The 18428-nt window shown below is 43.8% G+C and overlaps 1 protein-coding gene and 1 non-coding gene across 3 annotated transcripts in view; one reads left to right on the top strand and one right to left on the bottom strand.

The window, feature by feature from the left end:
• SPTLC3 (serine palmitoyltransferase long chain base subunit 3) overlaps nucleotides 1-18428 on the bottom strand; it is a 638325-nt gene that overhangs the window by 15555 nt on the left and 604342 nt on the right. The gene's annotated exons all lie outside the window — the stretch shown is intronic.
• TRNAE-CUC (transfer RNA glutamic acid (anticodon CUC)) lies at nucleotides 4303-4374 on the top strand. Its single transcript has one exon. It is a non-coding gene; the product is annotated as a tRNA-Glu (tRNA).

Raw genomic sequence — 18428 nt, 5'->3', positions numbered from 1 at the left:
GCTTGTCTGCTTAATTGTTCCCCCAAAAAGAAAAAGACTTTCTTTGCCCTTTACCCTCATTGGTATCAGCAACGCTTCCATTCTAAGATGTTTATTTATAATTTGTTGTCAAAACTCGCCAGCATTGGTTTTCCCGGAATTCCAAGATGGCGGCCGCCTTCAAGATCAAGTGTTGCAGTCTAGTCTTTTGCTCTCGCGCTGAAGTGTTCTTCCAGCACGCGAGCCCTCCAACCGGCGCACTTCAACTGTGGATTCAGAGCTGAGGAGAAGTGTCTTATCTACGCGCCAAATTCTGTGGAGATTTTCTTGTAGTCGTCGCATTGAACTCCGCCCTCAAATAGCGGTGTGCACACCAAGGACAATATTTCTAAGGTGACTAGTGTCTCAATTCTTCAGTCACGAAGAACTTCAGTTTTGGTTCTCAGAACTCTGGGTGAAGACTAGTTTTTTCTCAGCGTATATGTAAACGAGTCAGAAGGTTCTGAAGCATTGAAAACATCTCAGAAGTAAGAATGTTCTAATTCGTCTATATGATTTCAAAGACCTTTTGTACATATTTAAATGATCTGCCAAGAACTATTGAGTTTAAACACCGACTAGAGGTTGAACTGTGGTAAATATTTAAATTACCTGTACTATTTTTTATGCGGTAAAGTCTAGTAAGAATAACTCAGTCAAAATAAGAGGCAGAATCCGTGGTATTAGAGGTTCTGAAAAGGGCTTTATTCCTTACAAAGGAATTATAGTTCGAACCAGGCAATCATATTCCATCACCACGAAGGTTCAGGAAGGGATCAGATATACATTATTGACAAGTAACAATATATATAGGGAAAGCATTAAATTAAGACAGATGCAGGAGGCGTAACAGCTGATAATACAGATAAGAGTACACATACGTAATGAAAATAGGCGTAAATACAGGCGTATACTAGAAACGTCATTTAAAATGATGTCACAAGTGGGTGGATCCATAAGAGAATCCTGCAGTGTCAGCAGAAATATTTGGCAGAGATGCGCGCGCAGCCGCATGACGTGTGATTGACGTGCAACTAGAGGGTGAAGGGGAATTGACATTTAGCTCTACATATGGAGACAGAAGTCTGGGGTGTCAGGACAACCTAGTCCTAAATCATATCTAATATCTTGTGTTTAAGGAACTATATTATCTGGAAGGAAAGGTCTTCTCGGACAGATCCTATTCTACACTGACTGTTAGTGCGTGTACGAGCGTCTATGTGTCTACATGCGATGCGAGGGGGCAGGAATCTTCCATAGTAACAGAGGCTATGAATTACTTGCATAAAGACAGCGAGGCCGAGCCCTTTGCTCGGTAGCTGGAAGGATGTTTACCTAAACTACTAGACAGGAATGCATTGGATGAGGAGCGGAGCAGATAACTTGAAGGCTGAATACAGTTTTTGGCAGGCAACAGGCCGCGTCAGGCACCGTTAGCCGCGCAGGGAGTAAGACAAAGTTCATGGACACGGATGTAGGTCCAAGCTGGAGCATTTCAGAGGCAGAAGCAGAAAAAGGCTTGATGGCAGAATTCAGGGCCTACTCGCCTGAACTACAAAACTAGAAAAGTGAACCACATAAAGTCGGTGGCCTTTCATACTTAGGAATGGAATATTCGACCCATTCATGGCGGATCTGAAAGAGGGCATGTTGACGTTGGACGCACATGTATTTGCGTCTTTATAGCTGGAACTGGAGGGAACATACATGTACTTATAGCATGTACATGGAGCCGTTGGGGTCCAAGATAGGGGACACAATTGACCATAAAAATTCATATTTCCACATTCCCTCCTTGTCCCCTACGGACCCTCATGAAATATCCATCTTCATCAATCCATCAATCTGTTCATATAGCATCATTTGTTCTTCTTTCTTCTTCCGGGATCTCGAATGAAAATTTGAAGGCGGGATACACGATGTGGCACATAGACCACAAATCGCTGGCCCACATTGTAGACACAAGCAGCAACTGAATAGTATGAGAAAGCCAATACCTAGGAAGGATAGGATCCTCCATCCCCAGGCTGACAACACGCTCCAGAACCAACCGGACCAAGTCCAGGTGCCTGGATTCTGGTGTATCTGGCTTACGATCTTATGAAGTCGAGTTATGGCTTTATATACTGACGGCGCGTTTTCTGGTATGAAAACACAGCAACTTGATCCGATGACCCTACAAGCTCCGCCCCTATCGGCCAGAATGACGTCAAGGACAAGACGATTTTGAAGAACAACAATCCGCATCGCAGACTGCTCCTCTGTTAAGTTGCCTAAGGCGGAAGTAGTTTCATTCACTACTGCTTCAAGGGTTCTAGTTAATCTACGTATCAGCTTACTATTAGTGACTGTACCTATGTAGGGAAAGAAACCTTTATTGAAATCTGTGTATTGCTCCCATGCTGTTTCGGTGTAATCGACAATCGGGAGATCTCTCTGTTGTCTGTTGTGTACTAAATGGGTATTCCTATGGTAATCAGGCGGGGCTAGGAAAACAGGTGGTAGAAGGAATGCAATGTAACAGGTACCATCCCAATCTAAGGGTAGGCGTATGTATGCGGTGTGACCACAAATGAAGTAGGAGTGACGAGAAGCTCTAAATGTAGACTTGCCTTTATCACTGAATTCTATTACAGTGGTACATTTACTATGGCCCATGTGTATTGAACCATTCTTTCTTACACATAATTCGCCTCTTACTGGAAATACTGACATAGCGGGCAAGATTGGTGTAGCTTCGGATTCAATATTCAGGATCATAAGATTAAGTGTAAAGTTACCTAATCCATATACTTCATTTTCTAGATCAGTTCCTGTTCTTTTGGGAAGTCCCTCCTTGTTAGGGTAGCAGACTTTAAGTAAAACTAGGTTCAGGTTTCCCCAAACCCAGTTGTCTTGATAAACTACTGAATTTGAATCTAGGGAATTAATCAAACTAAACCATGCTCCACAGGAGCCATTGTGTGTGAACGGATACGGAAAGAGAGGCAGAACTCCCTTGTATTTCTGATAGGGAGGGAGTCGGCCACATATCCAACAATTTGTAGCATTGCTGGTCTGATGAGAATGATGTAGCATACTAATGAATGTGTTGTTGCGCAGCGCAAATCTATAGGACAACTCATGTGGGGGTAATTCGCTAAAAGAGTGTTCGGCAGTAGCATTGGAAGCTCGCTTGAAAATAGGATAATACATGTGTAATAATATACCGGAAATAATAATCAGAAGACTTAGGAAAAACATAATTAACAATGTCACTATGCAGTGACTACGAAGTGATTTACAGTACGCATGTTTCTGTCTATTTCTCTCTCTATTTCGGTCTAGAGGATACATGTCAGAGACAAATTCAACCGATTCACCTTGGAGAGGACTTAAACAATCAAATTGTCTGACTTGCTAGACCTTAGTTTTACTTTATAGTTTTCACTCTCGGTCTTTTCAACCAGGGGTAGTTTTGAATCCGTCTGTGAGGGAATGCAGGGCTGAGGGTTCACGTCGGACGGTAGTCCATAAAATTTTTTGATGTGGCTCTAGTGCAACCACCCTTTACGTCCCTCAATCTTCACGGCTGTCCTTGTGGTCAATAAGACGAGCTTCGGCGACTGCCACCGAGGCTCCAGCTGGCTCCTCCTGTCAAAATTCCTCACAAACACGAGGTCCCCCGGAACCACGTCGTGGGGCTTCACCTCAGTGTTGTCGGGAAAAGCTGCAGCTACCTGTGAACGACAAGATTGTAGTGCAGACATCAAGGAAGCCAGGTAATCTGTCAGCATATTACAGTCAACATCAGTGATTTTACGAGGTATAGGCGTCCCCCACATATTTGGTGGTCTACCGAAGATCACCTCATACGGGGATAGCCCTGTTCGAGAATGTGCTACCATTCTCATGTAAAAGAGCGCAACTGCTAAGGCTACTATCCAGTCGACACCTTTTTCTCTACATACTTTGGACAGTCTAATTTTCAGAGTTTGATTATGTCGCTCCACGAGACCTGCTGCCTCGGGATGTCGGACACAGTGGAATTTCCATTGGTAGCCTAACAGAAGTGAAACATGTTTCATTAGCTCGGATGAGAACGGTTGGCCATTATCTGAGTACACGATACGGGGCAAACCATACCGTGGGAAGAATTCTCGAACTAACTGTTTGGCAGTAGTCGGGGCAGTGTAATCTGAGACGGGATACGCCTCTGTCCACCGGGAAAGAGCGCATACAACTACGAGGACATATTTGAATCCTCGACAACGTTCCATCTGGATATAATCCATCTGGAGGACTTCCCTGGTGGTCTAGTGGTTAGGATTCGGCGCTCTCACCGCCGCGGCCCGGGTTCGATTCCCGGTCAGGGAACCAGGGTGATCGGGGGGTTGAAATCCACCCTGTTCTACAGGTACGCCTTTTCCTGGATTGAACTGACAACAAATCATACAGGTACGTACTTTCTGTTTAGCTGCTGCTCGTAAGTGTTTATTGAACCAAATGTGTTGAATACTGTCTAGCATAGCTTTCTCTCCTAGGTGCGCTGGACTATGTATTGTGTTAATGATGACCTGAACCATTGAGTCGGGGAGAAACCATATAGATTTTCCCTTCGTCATCCATCCTTGATCCGTTTGGATCCCTCCTAATTCAGTCCATCTCTTTATTTCTTCTGGTGTAGCATGTGTCTGTATGTCAATTACATCAAGGGCGGGATCCTTAACTGTCATGCAGTGTGTTGGTGTCGGAACTATTGTCTTTGTCGTGTCAGTGAGTACTGACAAAGCAGTACCTTCACGTTCTGTAACAAAAAGTGTAAAATGTTTGCTGTAACATGGCGTTGCTAAAACAGGTGCTTGGCATAAAGCTTTCTTTAAGCTTTCAAAAGCTTGTGTGTGTTCCTGAGTCCAAGGGAGGACAGTCGATGTCGCTGCCTCCTGTGTTGTCAACTGAATGAGTGGTTTCGCTAGAAATGCATATTGAGGGATCCACTGCCTACAGTACGAAGTGAGGCCTATGAATGCCCGTACCTCCTTTTGTGTCTTAGGTGGCGGCATGTTAACAATTAACTGGATACGGTCGGGTGTAAGCTGTCTTCCCCCCTTGGACAGCAAGTGCCCAAGGTACACAACTTGCTGGACACAGAATTGCAGCTTTGAAGGGGACACCTTGTGCCCCTTGTCGGCTAGGAAATGTAAAACCGTCAGTGATGCTTTCTCACATTCAGGTTCGCTTCGGGCGGTGATCAGCAGATCATCGACATACTGAAGCAGGGCAGTGTTAGCTGGCATGTGGATACTGTCAAGTTCTCTTTTCAGTGCTTGGCTATAGATGCTGGGGCTTTCTGTGAATCCTTGAGGTGCGCGTGCGAATTTAAAACTTCGTCCATTCAAACTGAATCCGAACAAATATTAACTTTCCGGATCGATTGGGACGCTAAAGAAAGCGTTCTTGAGATCAATTACAGTAAAGAACGTTGCTTCTGAATCTATGGCTGTTAGCAATGAAGAGATATCTGGGACCACGGGGTATTGTGGTACAATGCATTTGTTTAATTCTCGCAGATCAATAACTAATCGATATACTGGTGGTGCTTTTGGATCAGTTCGTTTAAGAATCGGAATTATCGGGGAATTACATACATTGGAGTCGGTTTCCACGACCACTCCTTGTGCAATGAGCTCGTCAATGATTTGCAGTAAAGCCACAACAGCATCTGGGGGTAATTTGTATTGTCGTATTCGTGGTAGTACCACTCCAGTTTTTATTGTGACTCGATATGGTGTAATGTGCATACAACCTACATCAGTGGGGCCTTGCGCCCATAAATGTGCAGGTAGATTCTGTAACCGGTGATCCATGTCTCTAGACACGTAGTGACCTTTAAAGTCACGCAAAAATAGTCGTACTCCTTCCGGAGAACAACATATTACAGCTCCTAGAGCTTTCAATGTTTTTATACCTAACAAGTTTTCTGGACATGATTTCGTAAGTAATAGATCTGTAGTCCGTGTCAATGGACCAACTGTAAATGCAAGGGGTTGTGATACTTCGTTAATAGTGGGCTTTCCTGAAAAACCAAGGGAAATATTTTGTGAGCCTGAGAGGGGTACCCCTGGGACTTCGCTGTGACTGATAGTGGTTCTGCTTGCCCCTGTATCGAGTAAAAACTTTCGGTCCTTCCCTAATACTTGACTCTGTACGTAAGGACCCTCTTGATCTACGGGAACCTCAATAAGGGGTAGGCCAACTTCCCTCTCTAGGCTATTTCATGTGTAGCGCTGATACTCTGGGTAGTCATCTTGTGCATACTGGTACATCTGTTGTGTCGTGTTTTGTGTTGCAGCAATAGGCTGTGGTTGTTGTTGTTGTAGTTGTGGTACGGTCTGCTGTACAGCTGGCATAGGCTGTATATTCTGAGGTACTTGTTGTTGGATCTGATCCTGTCTAGGCGGACGTGGTCTCTCTTTCGTTATACCCGTAGAGATATTATGTTTTAGAACTGCGCAATCGTGTATATAATGACCTGGCTGTTTACAATAGTTGCATGTCCCTCTAACGGGACCTACTGTATCATTTGACTGTGTCGTACCCTTTTTATGACCGTCAGCTGGAACTGACTGGGCAACAAGCATTTTCATTTTCGTGTCTTTCATACGTCTTTGTTCATGTTCTTGTTCTTCTCTAATTCTATTATGATGATATTGTAACATTTGTAACATCTGTGACGGTGTGTTACCTTGCCAAGTACTCTCGAATTTTAATACTCTACTCTTAACTTGTGGCAGGGAATTTTCAACTAATTTTGTCACAAACAGATGTGGATACGATTCACTAATTGCTTTTATGCCACTATTAATACCAAAACATTTTTCAAATCGGGAATAGAAATCACTAGTGTCTTCATCTTGTTTTTGTTTACAGGCTGAAATTGCACCCCAGTCTTCCTTTTTCGTAGTCAATAAACGTGGTAGTACCTGCACTAACAATCCTGGTAATGCTGTAGTCTTTTCCCCAAGCCCTGAACCTGCAGCTCGGGCCTTTTCTTCGTTTTCTAATGCTGTCCAATCTATCTTTTGGTCTCCCACCTCCCATTCCTTTTCTTTGAGTTTCTCGTAAATACCGGCAGGTAATAAGACTTTTAATATTTTCATAATGTCAGGGTATGTATACTCTCCAATGAGTAACATGTCTTTTATCTCACGGTGGAAACCTGCTGGGTCTTTGTCATGGCTAGGTACTACTTTCTTCATCTCTAATAATTCAATTTTAGTTATGGGCGCGTACACAAACACGCGTTTAAAAATATTGTCCTCACCTCTGATTGGGTGCACTTCGCGTAAGGGATTCTGTCTGTCTATGTGATACGTTTTTCTTTCCTTGGGGGGAACTGAAACATGTTCTGGGCATATGAAGACAATGTACTGGTGTCGATATTCCAGAATTTCTTTAATTAAATCAGTACCTGAACCTCTCCATTTATTCGTGAGTAATTCTATCAATATATCAGGCAGGGGACCGGGATCGGAGTGTTGGCTTCTATATAATATAACGAGATGTTGTATCATGTATATACCAGCTAAACGCTGTTCGTCTGGGGTAAGATTCAAAAACGTGTGTGCCAACGCATCATCACTGTATTTTTCAGAACTGTCAGCCCATTGTACTGCTGACCTGGCTAATTCTTGTTCATCCATAGAATCGAGCATATGATACCCCCTTCGGTCTCGGAGTAATTTATCAGCAGCCTGGAATAAGTGTTCAGGGGACTTCGTATTTAACATAGGGACTTGAAAATGTCTATTACATTCTGGACGTATCGGACGTATCGGGTCATTAAAGTATCGGATATTGTTACAAGGTCTTCCCCTACCTACATAAGCTATCGTTTCTAATTGTCCTGTGGGCATTTCTGATTCTTCCTCCTCCTCTCCCTCTGACTCAGTTTTGTCTGCCTCTAATCTGGCTTTATGTATTCGTTCTACTTCTTTGCGGATCTTTCGGCACATAACTACTATGCATGTCTGTTTATCATGTTTTCCCTCTGATATATTCTGACCCCATCGGGTAAGTACTTGCATTTCATCCTGGTCTACCTCAGACCTATCTCTGTCTCTGATCAAGCAGTTTATGAAGAAACGTAACAGTTGTCTCTGTATATCCGCTTTCTGGTATTCCATGGCTTCGTCAATACTTTCAGGGCCTTGCCCTGTTTGGACAAAGCGATATATATTGTCTAAATGTTTAATCATTCCTGGTAGCGTCGTTAAATATAGTGAAGCTCGTCGTATACGTAGTGATGATAGCAGCATTCTATCATTTTTACCGGGCACTGGATCATATCTACAATCTACAAGATGTTCCTTAAACATGTCGGACGTTGCTATTTGGGGTGTACGTTGGTTGGCTAAATCTCTAAGAGACGATTTGCTTCTTGATGGTGGTGTGGCAAAAATTGCTGTCGCACCTTCTGAGGTGCTAGGCATGAAAGGATTCGTGGGATGTAAGGTAGAGACTGTGGATGCAGGAAAAGCGGTGGAAACAGATGGACCTGTTGGATTGTGCGGAGGAGTTTGTTGTTGCGGAGGTGGGGGCGGATGATCTCGGGATTGAGCACCATCGACAGGTGGCGTGTGTGGTGGCACATTAACATATTCGGGAGCTACATCGTCTAAATAGGAGGAAAGGAAAATATCTTTTGCGGTCTTGGGATGTGCTTTAGTTGGGAGTAATGGGGGTGGCAAATCTTTCGGTATTTCCGGGGTGGCTTTAGGTAAACCTTCGGCCAAAAGAGGATACATACCATTCATAAGAGTGTTTCGTTGTCTGTCTACTTGTTCTGTTTTTACTCGAATACCTTCCTCAACTAATACGTTTTCTCGGGCTCTATTTGAGTTCTCCCTATTTTTCTCTTCCAGTCTGAGCGCTTTCTCTGTGCGCCTATGCGATTCTTTACGCCATAACTCAATGGCATCTTTCTGTGACTGTCTGGCTTTCTTTTTCCATAATTCTTCTTCTACTCTCATGATGCAGTCTGCATCCCATGTCCCAGCTGCGGGCCACCTCTGACTTTCTGCCAGATCCTTGGTGTAGTCCACCCATAAGTCAAGATATAATACGGCATCTAGACCATGTTTATGATACATAAAATACCCTGGAGTGTCCCTAGGTGGAATGGGAACGGCTTCTTCGAGTACTCCTTTTCTAGTTTTGATCTGTCTTAATTTTGAAAAGAACGGCATCTTTAAACCTTGTTACTTGGTTCTTACTCGAACTGGACTTGAACACAATTAATACGATAAACACAATAATGAACACTCATTCATACCACAATTTTTGAACACAGTAAACATTTAACATTTAACATTTAACTTTTAACGAACAATGATAATTTAGAAGAAAACTAGTTACTGACATAATACTAATACTAGATAATATTGAATTATATACATGAACATACTGGATATACTGCTAAACAGTACAGATACACTGCTAAAACAGTGCAGACCGGATCTGTGTACCCAAACCCGTCAGGACCGGCACAAATTAATGTGCACGTCTAACTGCCTCCCCAGCAACGGTACTCACCGGGTAGCACGGAACGGAAGGCCTCGGAACTGAACTGAACTGGACCGGACTGGACTCGACTGGACTCGGAACTTCGGAACCTGGTGGGCCTCTGTATACCTCGGATCTTGCTCTCTCAGCTAGGCTCTGGTCGGGATACTTCGCACTTCTCACCGCCTCGTCTGGGTGTTGATCGCAGCCTCAGTCACCCCCGCTTGGCCGGAGGGAGATACAGGAAATCCTGCGGGTACGCGTTTTTGTCCGTTCAGCTGTGGCAGGGGACCGGGCCTGCAACGCACCTCCGGCGCGTGAGATGAGAAAGTGTCCCTATTCGGGCGCCAATTTATGTGGTAAATATTTAAATTACCTGTACTATTTTTTATGCGGTAAAGTCTAGTAAGAATAACTCAGTCAAAATAAGAGGCAGAATCCGTGGTATTAGAGGTTCTGAAAAGGGCTTTATTCCTTACAAAGGAATTATAGTTCGAACCAGGCAATCATATTCCATCACCACGAAGGTTCAGGAAGGGATCAGCAATACATTATTGACAAGTAACAATATATATAGGGAAAGCATTAAATTAAGACAGATGCAGGAGGCGTAACAGCTGATAATACAGATAAGAATACACATACGTAATGAAAATAGGCGTAAATACAGGCGTATACTAGAAACGTCATTTAAAATGATGTCACAAGTGGGTGGATCCAAAAGAGAATCCTGCAGTGTCAGCAGAAATATTTGGCAGAGATGCGCGCGCAGCCGCATGACGTGTGATTGACGTGCAACTAGAGGGTGAAGGGGAATTGACATTTAGCTCTACATATGGAGACAGAAGTCTGGGGTGTCAGGACAACCTAGTCCTAAATCATATCTAATATCTTGTGTTTAAGGAACTATATTATCTGGAAGGAAAGGTCTTCTCGGACAGATCCTATTCTACACTGACTGTTAGTGCGTGTACGAGCGTCTATGTGTCTACATGCGATGCGAGGGGGCAGGAATCTTCCATAGTAACAGAGGCTATGAATTACTTGCATAAAGACAGCGAGGCCGAGCCCTTTGCTCGGTAGCTGGAAGGATGTTTACCTAAACTACTAGACAGGAATGCATTGGATGAGGAGCGGAGCAGATAACTTGAAGGCTGAATACAGTTTTTGGCAGGCAACAGGCCGCGTCAGGCACCTTTAGCCGCGCAGGGAGTAAGACAAAGTTCATGGACACGGATGTAGGTCCAAGCTGGAGCATTTCAGAGGCAGAAGCAGAAAAAGGCTTGATGGCAGAATTCAGGGCCTACTCGCCTGAACTACAAAACTAGAAAAGTGAACCACATAAAGTCGGTGGCCTTTCATACTTAGGAATGGAATATTCGACCCATTCATGGCGGATCTGAAAGAGGGCATGTTGACGTTGGACGCACATGTATTTGCGTCTTTATAGCTGGAACTGGAGGGAACATACATGTACTTATAGCATGTACATGGAGCCATTGGGGTCCAAGATAGGGGACACAATTGACCATAAAAATTCATATTTCCACAGAACTCATCTATTCAGAGTGGCTAGCCTTCTATAGTGTCCAGGTTAGTGTACCTACACATTTAGTCGAAAGGTTTCCTGACTAGAGATATTAATGAAATTCTCATTTAAAAATTGCTGTACTAATTTATACACATTAATATTGTACAGGTTCTGCTCTCCCCTTTTTCTGATGCAAGTTTTCACGAGTGTTCAGTGAAAGAAGTAGCAGAGGATACTGGATCAGGAGGCGGTCTCTCTTTGTCTTCCCATTCCCCTTTCCCCCGTGTAGGTGAGTTGCCCAGATTGTTTCCTCAGTCTGGTCACTTACCTGCCTGCGGAAGTTGGGATTTTAGCATCCGCATTAGTGGAAGGAAATTTGCTCATTTGTCGGAGCACTCTGACACCGCCGACGACAAAGCCCCTGTCGACGACGAAGCCATCGGCGACGACGTATGCTTTTTTCTATGTTTGCTTGCCGTCGTCGACGTAGTTAAAGGCACTGTAGACGAAATGGGTCTCACCTTGACAGATACAAACGTCGACGGTGAAGATGCCGACGACAGGATCATAGCCGGCTTCATAGACATAGAAGTCGAAGTCGTCGACGTAGATGCGACGACGGCAGCTCTCGTCGACGGAGGAAGCGTTGATGAGCTCGTCGACGAGAGAGGCAGTTTCTGAGGTAAAAACTGTGCAGATGGAGTCTTTGACGCCTGAGAATCAGATCTCGGGGGCGTAAAGGATTCAGATAGACTCCTGGTGGGAGAAATCACCCCCTTTGAAGTTGAAGGTTGGGTAGTGGGCTTATCAATATGATGTTTCTTCACCACTTTAGGTCTTGGAGAAACCTTCTGAGAATCACTTGTTCTCTTCAAGGAGGGAGCAGTTCTGATTGAAGATACACTCTCCACATCTGAAAGAGGATTCTCTGAAACCTTCAACTTCTGTAGCCACAGAAGGAGACACCCCTCTCAGTCCTTTAAAGTTTTCTGAGAGAAGGTCCTACAAATTTTACAATCTTTTACCTGATGTTCAGGATATAAGCAATAAATACATTTCTTGTGATTGTCTTCAGAATGAAGCCTCAGTTTACCACAACTTCCACAAAGTGTGAAGAGGGATTTCTTGGATGTAGACATCATAGAGGTAATCTTCTGAGGAGATATGAGAAGAAAAACTGAGCAAGCTCAGGAAGACTCCCTTCACACGACGTACGGTAGAAAATCTGAGGGCCTGAGTCTCTGGGGAGAGAGTTCTAGAGGGTGCAGACGCCTGATTGGCTGGATTTTGGACTAAAACATAATGACAGTAATATGTGACAAGTTGTCTATCCATAAAAACTCTATGGTTTTACTTTCTTTTATCCCTATTAGGCTTATGTTATTACTACATTGCTATGTTATGTACCGTGGGACTCCCACTTCGACGACGGGGAATATTCAAGCATGTGAATCTATGAAAGACACCCCAATACTGGAGAACTGAATGATATTCTCTAATGATCCCGTTATCTGAAGCCATTGTCTGCCCAACTGCTCTTGAAAAAGTCTTATCCTTAGGTGTGCATGAAGCACCATGATGATGGCAGAGGACATCATGCCGAGAAAGGACTTGAGACGGACAGAAGCAAACTCTCTTTTGTATAGCCTGTGAGCCAGAGATAGTATGGTTTTCTGTCTTTCTGTGGATACGAATGCCTTGTTTTAAAAGGTAGCCAACATTGCTCCATGAAATGTTATCCGTTTTGTTAAGGTGTGAAAATGGACATTTGATAATTGACCGCAAGCCCTAGAGAGCAGAACAGAGTTAGGCAGAAGGAGATGGCCTCTGAGGCTCGACGGACAGAAGGAGCCTTCACTAGCCAATAGTTGAGATATAGGAAGATCTGCAAGCCTCTTAATCATATGTATGCTGCCAAGGGAGCAAGACACTTGGTAAAAACCAGAGGAACTGAGCGTAGGCCGAAGGGAAGCACTTTGACACGATAGTGCGCGCCTGCCACAGTAAAAGAGAGTAATTTTCGATGCTTGGGATAGATAGGAATATGGAAATATGCGTCCTGTAAATCGAGGCTGGCCAGAAAATCCAAATGGTTCAGAAGCTGTAATATCTCCTGGAGAGTTACAATGCAAAATGATTTTTTCTGCAGGTATTTGTTGAGCATTTTGAGGTACAGAATGGGACGCCATTCTCCACATTTCTTTTTTACAAGGAAAAAACGGGAGTAGAAGCCTCTTCCACTCAGAGCGTGGAACACCTTCTATTGCTTCCTTCTGGAGAATGATCAATGTCACCTTCTTTAGAAATTGAAGATGGGATGGTAGAGATTTTTTAGGTGGATGAGGAGGTGGTGATGTGACAAACTCCAGGGTATGACCATATTTTATTATATCCAGGACCCATCTGTCTGGTAATTTTCTGCCACTGACTGAGATAATGAGAAATATGAGTTGTTTTGGTTGAGATGATGCCAGGAAGAGTGGCAGGTGGCAATACCTTGTCACTGTTTTCTGACATTATCTCTGGACTAACCTTGTTGTTTACGGTTGGGCTGTCTGAAATAAGCAGCCTGCTGTGGTGCACGATGCTGGTAGGAAGGCCGAATGGAGGTGTAAGTCTGAGGTTGATACTTCTGGTAGCCCCCACGAAATGAATAAGCACCTCTACCAAGTGCTCCACGAATGGTGGTCTTCCTGTATTGGAGCATGCCCAAAGCTTTAGCTGTCTCGGTGTCCACCTTAATGGTCTGTATGGCGTCATTGATATGTTTGCAAAAAAGCGCATCGCCATCAAAAGGCATTTCTAGTATTTTGCTTTGCACCGCAGGGTGAAATGTTGTTGACTTCGGCCACCCTTAACATCTAAGAACAGCAGTACCAGTGAGCTGACGAAAGGCTAAAGAAACCAGATCCATAGAAGCATCTATTATTTCAGATGCAGATCTCTCTCTATCAAGAAGAATCTTTCTTGACTCCAGTTTTTTGTCCTCTGGGAGGAGGTCCATGTACAGAGCAATATCAGACCACATTTGGCGGTCGTATTTTTCTAATATCGCTAGCGCGTTAGCCGCGTGTATAGAAGTGCCTGGGGTAGTGGTAAACCTTTTGCCAATATTATCAAGGCGCCTTCCTTCCTAGTCAGGTGGCGCAGTAATAGGCACTGAAGGATTTCTTGATCTTCGCTGGGGAGCCTGTGAGATAACAGAATCTGGTTTTGGATTCCCTACTAGACAAGCCGGCGCATCATCAGGAGCTTTATATTTCTTGTCTATCCTGAGCAAGACTGGAATAACCATTGAAGGTGTCTTCTTTACCTTTACACCTTCCTCTTAAATATGATCCATAATGGGTATCGCTCTCACAGTCCTTCTAGATAGGTATTTGAAATCATAAAGAAAACAGTCAGACTGTTTGAACGCCATCGACAATTGAAAGCGAGAAGCTGCCCTTTCCATTAGTGCGTGGAAGCTGTTGATGTCCTCCGGCGGAGAATCCGCTGTTTGAGGAGATGGAGAAGCAGGTGTTGAAATAACATAGTCCTCCCACTCATTAACAGCTTGCTTTTCACCTTGAGGTTCACCCTCCTCAATTTCCCCATCATCAGAGTCATCATGTTGTTGTGAAGGCAAAACAGTATCAGTCACAGGAGACGTCGTAGGACAGGACTCAGACCTAAGTGGAGGGGATGCCAGTCGTGGAGGTGTAGGCGGTGGTGGCAGTGGAGGTGGAAGAGCACTCAATGAAGGGAAATTAGTGCGATAGTCATGCAGCATGTCTTGTAGTTCTTGAACTAAAGCCACAGGAAAGTGGACCAGGGGCTCACTAACAGGCTCCATATATAGCATTTTTGCACATGGAGTGTGAAAGTCCTGTTGATAGTAACTTTCATAATTGTCCTCATCATCATCCTGATATTTGACGTGAAGCTGAGAGGGACTGTGAGCAGGACCAAACATTCCATCATCATTAAATTCCTCCAAAAATGTTGAAGGTGGCAAGGGTGAAAACACTTAAGTATTCTGGAAAAAACGCCTCGCCAACGGGAACGTCAACGGGTATACAGGCATTAGTTGCAACACAGACGGTTGTTTACAGCCAGGTGTAGGATACAGCGTCGTCCAGTTCGTCCACGGCAGTGTTGTCTATGTCGTCGACGAGGACATGATTGGAACAGAGGATGAAATAGTCGTCATTACAGTCGACGATGCTGGAACAGTCGTCGTTGACGACGAAGAGGTTGACATCAACGGAACTAACGTCGACGAGAATGTCGTCCGAATCATCATCGACGAGTAAGTCGTCGGTGGAGATTAAATCTTGGTTGTAGCTGAGAGCATCGTTGGCGGGAACGCTGTCGACAGTGCAGTTGCAGTAGTCGTCGACAATGCCTTTTTCGAGGACGAGATTTTCGAGGACGAGGCAGGAGAAATGCGTTCAGATGGTGATTTTGGGTCGACGGGGACCTAGAAGATAGAACCATCGACAATATAAGCTTTTTAGAGACTGTAATCTACATGGAAGGTTCTGAAGATTGCTTTTCCGATTTAGATGTCAGATGGGTTTTCTCCTCAGTAGGAAATGAAGGCTTTCCTTTTTGCGGTTACAGCGAACTCATGACGAGACTTTTTGGAAGCCTTTTTTCTAGAAACTTCAGGAGATTTATGGGATCTCTCTCTCCTTTTAGATGTTGCCTGAGAGGTAGAGCTTCCCTCATCCTCAGAGACGACATCAGACTTATTCTTCAGTCTCTAAAGCCAAAATAACAACCTACCCTCTCTACCTTTAAGGGTTTTGGTTGAGAAGGATTGATCACCAGCAGTGGTAGAGCATGATATTGATGAAGTCAAAAGCTGCCAGCAGGCTACAGAGGAAAAGTCTTCTCAGTACCAGTATCAAGCTAGTAGGACTGCTGGCTTAAATCATTAAAAAAAATCATTATGTCTTGCCTCTTGCCTGACAGAGAATTTCCAAGTAACATCTACATCAACAGTATGTCGAATTTTAAGTGACTGGAGGCATATTTGCAAAAGAATTTGGGGCGGATTCTACCAGAACTAATTTGCCAGAGGGGCACATCATCAGCAAAGAAACATTATCAGCAAAGAAACAGCAGCGGTGAGCAGGATACTAGCATATTAGGCTATTATTGAGAAGGTTTGGTGGTTGTTACATAATGAGAATTAGGCAATACTTCCATTCAGCATAATATACATGCCTACAGTCGTCAAAGGGTTGGAGGCAGAAGAAGGGATGGAGAATGAGGACTGCATGAGGGAGAGGATTTCTAGTGTAAGGAGGTGTGTTACAATGCAGGTTCGAAAGCATACCATGGGAAGACTACATGCAGCACCCTGCATTCAAACTTTCAGTTCTTTACTTAGGTGCTTGCATTGGTGAGAGGATGCAGATATTGAAGGGATGAGGAACTAACAACAATGGTACTTAGTGCTCTGGGTAGTGGTGATACCTCACTGGTGTGCTACAAGGCCGGGCTGTATTCATGTAATGAGGAGCCTGCATGCAGCTCCCAGCATACTTACCTTTAATTCTTTATTTAGGTGCTTGCGCTGGTGAATGGGTGTAGATATTGATGGGATCATGAACTACTGATATTGGTGCTTAGCGCTCTGGGTAGCAGTGATACATCACTAGAGGTGGATAAGCTAGGTGCAAGTGGTTTGGTACTTATCCAAATTTACCAGTTGATTTGGATTCATCTGAATTTCTCAAATATTTTGATTTTCAATAGGAAGCTCAAAGCAGTGTAATCACTAAGATTTTCTGATTCCTGTAACACATGGAGCAACAGTTTCATCTACCTCTGTTGTGGTCAGCCAAAACGTTCTTGATTTAAGTCCCCTATTGTTGGAAGTTCTAGGACTAGGTGGGCAAATCTTCCTCATATTAGTGGTGGCAGGACCACCCTCAAACGTAGAAGTGTTGAAAAGATTATTTAGTGGGAGACCATGAGGCAGTTGAAGCTTCCTTATGTTGGGTGGTTCAGTAATGTATTAAGCAATTATTTTTTAGTTGTTTTCAATTACTTATGCTTTATATTTTTCTAAATCACTTCTTTAAGACATGATGATGTTTTCTTGCTGCATGATGTTCAGCTGTGCTTTGGTGGACTCAGACATGTGATTACTTTTTCTCCTGAACCACAGCCTAGAGGGGGTGGCATGAATTGGGTCAAGCATCCCTTGGAGAAGTAGTCCAGTAATAAAAATTACTGGCCTTTATAGGCCCATATTCTTGCCCAGGTAGATCAAACCACTTATCCTCACCCCTCACAGATCTGTGGTGATGATAGAGGTAGATGATGTGTTGTGGTTACCCACCCCCCCCACCCCCCCTTTCGAGTTACATCACACCCTGGCAGAGCCTATTGTGGCCTTCTATTGAAGCATATGATACCCTAGGCTGTGCTTGCTTACCAGCACCAACATGCAATACAGAGTAGCAAACAAAATGCCTACCACTGGCAAACCTAATATGAGAAGGTTGGCATTTCAAGAGTTTTAAGGGGATGTAACTGTTTTTCTTTAACTACTGGAATGGTGGTTATAGTAAATGTTCATGTCATGCTGGACAGGGTGGTGGGTGGAACTATTGATGACAAATATTCATGAATTCCACCTCCAAAGCCTAAAGGGCCTGATTTGACCTCCTCCTGCTGCCTTATCTGCCAGCACTAGCTACTGTTTTTCTGCTCCCATTTATATGTGAGTAAAAAATAAAAATCGAAGAGTTTGTGCCACATAGTAGCTATGCCCATTCTAACAGACTGAGGCTATACTTGGATATTGTTGGACTTGCCAATGAACATCCAATCTGGGAGCTGACAGTTATCATAGATCCAGGATGACTATGACTATGGTTAGACGTGGCACTGGTGCTTCCTTGTAACTACTATGGCTGCTCCCATTAACAGATTGGCTCCGACTCAGATAAAGTGCAGGATAGGACTAAGAATTGGAAATATACTGATGTGCAGTGCCAGCAAGATAAAGTCATAGCATGATCGGAGGCTGGTGGGAGCAGTGCAACTGATAAAGAATGAAACAGTGGTAGGGTAGCACTGAAAATCCCTTTTCAAGCAAAATGCAGATGCTGTAAAGCAGAGGTGTGAGTGAAACCTGCAATTTTTAAAGAAATGTTGGTATGATACCAAGTCGCATGGCCAAGAGATCGAAGTATTTGCAAGGCATAACTCAAAAGAATAGTCATCAGCAAAGTAAAGTTTGAATGCGGTAAAGTAAAAGTCTTCAAATGTAGTGTAATAATCTTCCCTGGCATCACTTCAGACCGCACACATTTAAAATCCACAATCTGCAGTG

Source organism: Triturus cristatus, chromosome 6 (genome assembly GCF_964204655.1).
Source record: "Triturus cristatus chromosome 6, aTriCri1.1, whole genome shotgun sequence".
Taxonomy (NCBI): Eukaryota; Metazoa; Chordata; class Amphibia; order Caudata; family Salamandridae; genus Triturus; species Triturus cristatus.
Note: the sequence above shows the minus strand (reverse complement) of the source record. Positions and strands in the feature narration are given on the sequence as shown.